Here is an 8,624-nt window from a genome sequence, read left to right as displayed (position 1 = left end):
AAGGTGTAGAGAGAATATGAGGATCCGATCATGTTATTGGGGAAGGTTTTTCTCATACACTAAACTGAAACAAAGAATACTAAAAATGTGGCTGTTTATCAATCACACAGAATGTCCAAAATATAATAACATAATTGAGCACCCCAAAAGAAGTATAAAGAGTATTCAGTTCACTAAATTAAACAGTAATATGCTGAGCTATCATACAAAAATCACCTTGATTGAATTAAAAAGGAAAACATATTAATGGAAAAATTTGAAATCAGTTAAATTAAACTGTTTCTGTTTCAGGGTAATAGAAAAACTAAGAAACTCATGTTTAAAGGGGGATTTATTCACTGGAACACAGACCTTTCAATGAGAAGAATAAGACTTTAAACTTTTTATTGTAATAACAACAACCATTTTTTTGTGAATTCTGTAAGACTTATCAGTGTGGTTAGCTACACCCTGAAGGACATTCATGATGATCAGCTATTTGCACTCCTCAGTGAAGGCTCGAACAGCACAAGTCCAGAAAGATGCTCAGATTGAGGAAGGGAAGCAAAGAGATACTGGGGTCCGAAGGCCAAACCAGGCAGAAAAATGTGTCTGCTCAGTACTTGAGTGAGATTGAGATGGCCAAGTTGCAGAGGGACAACTAGCTGAAGAAGGCCAAGTATGACATCTAGGTCAACACCCTCTGACCACAGGGTGACCTGGCCAATCAGCTTCACGTGGCCTAGACTAAGCAGCAGCTGGAGGAGCAGGAGGCACAGGTGCAGGTGATGGAGCAGCCCAGCAGGGGGCAGTGCAGGAGCAGGAAAGGGCCTTGCTAGAGCTAGAGATTCGAGTTCAGAATATATTTGTGTGGGTTTTTTCCCCCATTTAAGTGCTTTATTGATTCCCTTATATTGTTTTCAATTCACGATGTATTTTTGTAACAAGAGGCCTATACACTGAAAAAAGGGTAGGAAGCAGGGAAGAAATCGATATCAGAAGATGCTTTCTAGAATCTTAGTTAAAGTCTTTGAATGAAAAAGTAAACTTCCAGTTAGCTCAAATAGGATAAAAGAAATTGACCTGGTGAAGCTAATTCAAATGATGACAGAACACAAATAAGAAATGAAATGTTGGCCAAATAGGGGAGAAAAAGGAACCTTTGTACACACTTGGTGGGAATGTAAATTGGTGCAGCCACTGTGGAAAAGAGTATGGAGGTTTCTTAAAAAACTAAAAATAGAACTACCATATGATCCAGCAATTCCACTCCTGGGTACATATCCAAAAAAACCAAAAATACTATTTCAAAAAGATACATGCACCCCAGTGTTCTTAGCAGCATTATTTACAATAGCCAAAAATATGGAAGCAACGTAAGTGTCCATCAACAGATGAATAAAGAAGATGTGGTGAGGGAGACCTTCAAGATGATGGAGAAGTAAGATGTGGAGATCACCTTCCTCCCCACAGATACATCAGAAATACATCTACATGTGGAACAACTCCTACAGAACACCTACTGAACGCTAGCAGAAGACTTCAGACTTCCCAAAAGACAAGAAACACCCCACTCACCTGGCTGTGTGCTGACAGGGTCTTGGTGCCCCAGCCAGGTGTCAGGCCTGTGCCTCTGATGTGGGAAACCCGAGTTCAGGACATTTGTCCACCAGAGACCTCCCAGCTCCACATAATATCTAATGGTGAAAGCACTCCCAGAAATCTCAATCTCAATGTTAAGACCCAGCTACACACAATGACCAGCAAGCTACAATGCTGGGCATCCTATGCCAAACAACTAGCAAGACAGGAACACAAACTCACCCATTAGCAGAGAGGCTGACTAAAATCATAATGAGGTCATGGACACCCCAAAACACACCACCAGACGTGGTCCTGCCCACTAGAAATACAAGATCCAGCCTCATCCACCAGAACACAGGCACCAGTACCCTCCACCAGGAAGTCTACACAACCCACTGAACCAACTTTAACAACTGGGGGCAGACACGGAAAACAACAGGAACTACGAGCCAGCAGCCTGTGAAAAGGAGAACACAAACACAGAAAGTTAAGCAAAATGAGAAGACAGAGAAACACACAGCAAATGAAAGAGCAAGGCAAAAACCCATGAGACCAAACAAATGAAGAGGAAATAGGCAGTCTACCTGAAAAAGAATTCAGAGTAATGATAGTAAAGATGAGCCAAAATTTTGGAAATAGAATGGAGAAAATATAAGAAACGTTTAACAAGGACCTAGAAGAACTAAAGAACAAACAAACAATGATGAACAACACAATAAATGAAATTTAAAACTCTTAGAAGGAATCAATAGCAGTATAACTGAGGCAGAAGAATGGAAAAGTGACCTGGAAGATAAAATAGGGGAAAAAACTACCACAGAGCAGAATAAAGAAAAAAGAATGAAAAGAATTGAGGACAGTCTCAGATATCTCTGGGACACATTAAATGAAACAACATTCAAATTATTTCTCTTCCCAGAGGAAGAAGAGAAAAAGAAAGGGACTGAGAAAATATTTGAAGAGATTATAGCTGAAAACTTCCCTAATATGGGAAAAGAAATAGTCAATCAAGTCCAGAAATGCAAAGATTCCTACACAGGATAAATCCAAGGAGAAACATGCCAAGACACATATTAATCAAACTATCAAAAATTAAATACAAAGAAAAAATATTAAAAGCAGCAAGGAAAAAACAACAAATAACATACAAGGGAATCCTCATAAGGTTAATAGCTGATCTTTCAGCAGAAACTCTGCAAGCCAGAAGGGAGTGGCAGGAAATAATTAAAGTGATGAAAGGGAAAAACCAAGATTACTCTACTCAGAAAGGATCTCATTCAGATTCAACGGAGAAATTAAAACTTTTACAGACAAGCAAAAGCTGAGAGAATTCAGCACCACCAAACAAGCTTTACAACAAATGCTAAAGGAACTTCTCTAGGCAAGAAACACAAGAGAAGGAAAAGACCTACAATAACAAACCCAAAACAATTAAGAAAATGGTAAGAGGAACATACATATCAATAAATACCTTAAATGTAAATGGATTAAATGCTCCAACCAAAAGACATAGACTGGCTGAATGGATGCAAAAACAAGAGCTGTATATATGCTGTCTACAAGAGACCCACTTCAGACCTAGGGACACATACAGACTGAAAGTGAGGGGATGGAAAAAGATATTCCATGCAAATGGAAATCAAAAGAAAGCTGGAGAAGCATTCTCATATCAGAAAAAATAGACTTTAAAATAAAGACTATTACACAAGACAAAGAAGGACACTACATAATGATCAAGGGATCGATCCAAGAAGAAGATATAACATTGTAAATATTTATGCACCATAGGAACACCTCAATACATAAGGCAAATGCTAACAGCCATAAAAGGGGAAATGGCAGTAACACAATCATAGTAGGGGACTTTAACATCCCAATTTCACCATTGGAAAGATCATCCAAAACGAAAATAAATAAGGAAACACAAGCTTTAAATGATACATTAAACAAGATGGACTTAACTGATGTTTATAGGACATGCAATCTAAAACCAACAGAATAAACTTTCTTCTCAAGTGCACATAGAACATTCTCCAGGATAGATCATATTTTGGGTCACAAATCAAGCCTTGGTAAATTTAAGAAAACTGAAATCATATCAGGTATCTTTTCCGACCACAATGCTGTGAGACTAGATATTAATTACAGTAAAAAATGTTTCAAAAATATAAGCATATTGAGGCTAAACAATACACTACTAAATAACCAAGGGATCACTGAAGAAATCAAAGAGGAAATCAAAAAATACCTAGAAACAAATAACAATGAAAACACGATGATGCAAAACCTATGGGATGCAGCAAAAGAGGTTCTATGAGGGAAGTTTATAGCAATACAATGCTACCTCAAGAAACAGGAAATATCTGAAATAAACAACCTAACTTTACACCGAAAGCAATTAGAGAAAAAAGAACAAAAAAACCCCAAAGTTAGCAGAAGGAAAGAAATCATAAAGATCAGATCAGAGATAAATGAAAAAGAAATGAAGAAAACAATAGGAAAGATAAATAAAACTGAAAGCTGGATCTTTGAGAAGATAAAGAAAATTGATAAACCATTAGCCAGACTCAGCAAGAAAAATAGAGAGAAGACTCAAATCAATAGAATTAGAAATGAAAAAGAAAAACTAACAACTGACACTGCAGAAATACAAGGGATCATGAGAGATTACTACAAGCAACTATATGCCAATAAATTGGACAACATGGAAGAAATGGACAAATCCGAGGAAAAGCAAAACCTTCTGAGACTGAACCAGGAAGAAATAGAAAATATAAATAGACCAATCACAAGCATCGAAATTGAAACTGTGATAAAAATCTTCCAACAAACAAACGCCCCAGACCAGATGACTTCACAGGCGAACTTTATCAAACATTTAGAGAAGCTAACACCTATACTTTTCAAACTCTTCCAAAATATAGCAGAGGGAGGAACACACCCAAACTCATTCTATGAGGCCACCATCACCCTGATACCAAAACCAGACAAAGATGTCACAAGGAAAGAAAACTACAGGCCAATATCACTGATGAACATAGATGCAAAAATCCTCAACAAATTACTAGCAAACAGAATTCAACAACACATTAAAAGGATCATGCAGCATGATCAAGTGGGGCTTAACCCAGGAATGCAAGGATTCTTCAATATACACAAATCAATCAATGTCATACAGCATATTAACAAATTGAAGGAGAAAAACCATATCATAATCTCAATAGCTGAATAAAAAGCTTTAGACAAAATTCAACACCCATTTATGATAAAAACCCCTCCAGAAAGTAGGCATAGAGGGAACTTACCTCAACATAATAAAGGCCATATGTGACAAGCCCACAGTGAACATCGTTCTCAGTGGTGAAAAACTGAAACCATTTCTCTAAGATCATGAACAAGAGAAGCTTGTCAACTCTCACCACAATTGTTCAACATAGTTTTGGAAGTTTTAGCCAGAGCAATCAAAGAAGAAAAAGAAATAAAAGGAATGCAAATCAGAAAAGAAGAAGTAAAGCTCTCATGGTTTGTAGATGACATGATACTCTACATAGAGAATCCGAAAGGTGCTATCAGAAAACTACTAGAGCTAATCAATGAACTTGGTAACGTAGCAGGATACAAAATTAATGCACAGAAATCTCTTGCATTCCTATACACTAATGAAAAATCTGAAAAAGAAATTAACAAAACACTCCCATTTACCGCTGCAACAGAAAGAATAAAATATCTACGAATAATCCTACCTAAGGAGACAAATGACCTGTATGCAGAAAACTATTAGACATTGATGAAAGAAATTAAAGATGATACAAATAGATGGAGAGATATACCATGTTCTTGGATGGGAAAAATCAACATAGTGAAAATCGCTATACTACCCAAAGCAATCTACAGATTCAATGCAATCCCTCTCAAACTACCAATGGCATTTTTCACAGAACTAGAACAAAACCTTTCACCTTTGTATGGAAACACAAAAGACACTGAATAGTCAAAACAATCTTGAGAAAGAAAAATGGAGCTGGAGGAATCAGGCTCCCAGACTTCAGACTATGCTACAAAGCTGTAGTAATCAAGACAGTATGGTACTGGCACAAATACAGAAATATAGATCAATGGAACAGGATAGAAAGCCCAGAGAAAAACCCACGCACGTATGGTCACCTTATTTTTGATAAGGGTGGTAAGAATATACAATGGAGAAAAGACAGTCTCTTCAATAAGTGGTGCTGGGAAAACTGGACAGCTACCTGTAAAAGAATGAAATTAGAACACTCCTAACACCATACACTAAAATAAACTCAAAATGGATTAAAGACCTAAATGTAAGACCAGACACTATAAAACTCTTAGAGGAAAACATAGGAAGAACACTCTTTCACATAAATCACAGCAAGATCCTTTTTGACCCACCTCCTAGAGAAATGGAAATAAAAACAAAAATAAACAAATGGGGCCTAATGAAACATAAAAGCTTTTGCACAGCAAAGGAAACTATAAACAAGATGAAAAGACAGCCCTCAGAATGGGAGAAAATATTTGCAAATGAAGCATCTGATAAAGGATTAATCTCCAAAATTTACAAGCAGCTCATTCAGCAGCTCAATATCAAAAAAAAAACCAACCCTATCCAAAAATGGTCAGGAGACCTAAATAGACATTTCTCCAAAGAAGATATACAGATTGCCAACAAACACTTGAAAGGATGTTCAACATCACTAATCATTAGAGAAATGCAAATCAAAAATACAATGAGGTATCACTGCACACTGGTCAGAATGGCCATCATAAAAAAATCTACGAATAATAAATGCTGGAGAGGCAATGGAGAAAAGGGAACCCTCTTGCACTGTTGGTGGGAATGTAAATTGATACAGCCACTATGGAGAACAGTATGGAGGTTCCTAAAAAACTAAAAATAGAACTACCATACGACCCAGCAATACCACTACTGGGCATATTTCAAAACCATAATTCAAAAACAGTCATCTACCACAATGTTCACTGCAGCTCTATTCACAACAGCCAGGACATGGAAGCAACCTATGTGTCCATTGACAGATGAATGGATAAAGAAGATGTGGCACATATATACAATGGAATATTACTCAGCCATAAAAAGAAATGAAATTGAGTTATTTGTAGTGAGGTGGATGGACCTAGAGACTGTCATACAGAGTGAAGAAAGTCAGAAAGAGAAAAACAAACACCGTATGCTAACACGTATGTATGGAATCTAAAAAAAAGAAAAAAAAGTTCTGAAGAACTAGGGGCAGGACAGGAATAAAGATGCAGAGGTTGAGAATGGACTTGAGTACACGGGGAGGGGGAAGGGTAAGCTGGGACGAAGTGAGAGTGGCATGGACATATATACACTACAAAATGTAAAATAGATAGCTAGTGGGAAGCAGCCACATAGCACAGGGAGATCAGCTCAGTGCTTTGTGACCACCTAGAGGGGTGGGATAAGGAGGGTGGGAGGGAGTCGTAAGAGGGAGGAGATATGGGGATATATGTATATGTATAGCTGATTCACTTTGTTATAAAGCAGAAGCTAACACACGATTGTAAAGCTATTATACTCCAATAAAGATATTAAAAAATCAATCAATAAATAAATTTCAGCCCAGTTAAAAAAAAGATATGTTATATATACACAAACACACATACACACATGCACACCCACAGACACTCATGCGCACAATGGAATACTACTCAGCCATAAAAAGAATAAAATGTTGCCTTTTGCAACATCAGGGATGGACTTGAAGGGCATTATGTTAAGTGAAATAAGTCAGACAGAGAAAGGCAAATACTGTATGATATCAGTTATACGAGGAATCTAAAAATTACAACAAACTAGTGTATATAACAAAAAAGAAGCAGACATATATAGAGAGAACAAACTAGTGGTTACCAGTGAGGAGAGAGAAGAGGGCAGCGGTAGGATAGAGGCAGGTGAGTAATAGGTCAAATTATTATGTGTAAAATAAGCTGCAAGTATGTATTTTACAACACAGGGAATATAGCCAATATTTTATAGTAACTATAAATGGAGTATAACCTTTAAAAATCATGAATCACTATATTGTGACTTATATAATATTGTACATTAACCATACTTCAATAAATAAAGAAATTAACACTAATGAAAAAAAAAAAAAACAAGAGGACAATGGGAGCCCAGCGCTGCAAGCCTGAAACACCTAGTCAATACAGATAATTCTCAGCTGATAACACAGAGAGAGGCAGAAGATGTTTCTGTATGGATGCATGAGGAGACCGAGGCCTTTGCCCTAGAGGCCAGAGTCCAAGGCCAAATCTAAGCAGGTGGCCAAGAAAGCAGTAACTTTCCAGCTGGTCAAGGAGACTGCTCAGCTGATGCTGCTAGAGAAGGTGCCCCAGGTGGCAGGAAAGACCAGTGGTCCTTTGACATCAGCCAATAAGGTCATGCTGGCATCCCTTGGAAGTGGAGCCATGAGAGTGGCCAGAATGACCTGTGAAGTACTGGACATCCTGAGCCACTGCCCTGAGAGTGTGGATAGACTCACAGGTGTCAGCAGCTCCCAGGTAGACCACGAGCACTTGCAAACAGCCTGAGGCCTCAAATTTCACTGATGCCTAGTGTCATGGCTCAAGTTGCCTGAATGGTCCCCTATTGCATGCACTTCAACTGGCCTCTCTGAACATGTTCCTTGACAGCTGGTGTTCCACCCTCATCTCTCCTTGCCAAATTGTCTGTGCCTTGCCTCAGAGCGGAAGAGTTTCTCCCCTTCCCAACTCTACATTGTCAAGACTTCCAGTACCCTGCGGGCCCCATGCCAGTCTTCTGATTATCTCACCCCACCCCAACTCATTTAACTTTAAATTTCTAGTCAAATTAGACTCTGAGCCTGTTGTCTAGAATTCTTTGCTGACTTAGGTTAAAGGATTTCCTGAAGGTTCTCAACTTCACTTACCAAATAAATTGCTGTTAATAAGTTTAAAGAAGAGTTTGGTTCATTTTTTGCAACTAATAGAGTGATAGGTAGTCTCCATTCAGTAACATACAATAAGGAAAC

The 8,624-nt window shown here is 37.9% G+C and overlaps 1 pseudogene; it reads left to right on the top strand.

Moving 5' to 3' along the window:
- Window positions 1–466: 466 nt before the first annotated feature.
- LOC118884052 lies at window positions 467–8,163 on the top strand (annotated as a pseudogene).
- Window positions 8,164–8,624: the final 461 nt, after the last annotated feature.

The sequence above is a fragment of the Balaenoptera musculus genome, chromosome 18, assembly GCF_009873245.2.
Source record: "Balaenoptera musculus isolate JJ_BM4_2016_0621 chromosome 18, mBalMus1.pri.v3, whole genome shotgun sequence".
Taxonomy (NCBI): Eukaryota; Metazoa; Chordata; class Mammalia; order Artiodactyla; family Balaenopteridae; genus Balaenoptera; species Balaenoptera musculus.
Note: the sequence above shows the minus strand (reverse complement) of the source record. Positions and strands in the feature narration are given on the sequence as shown.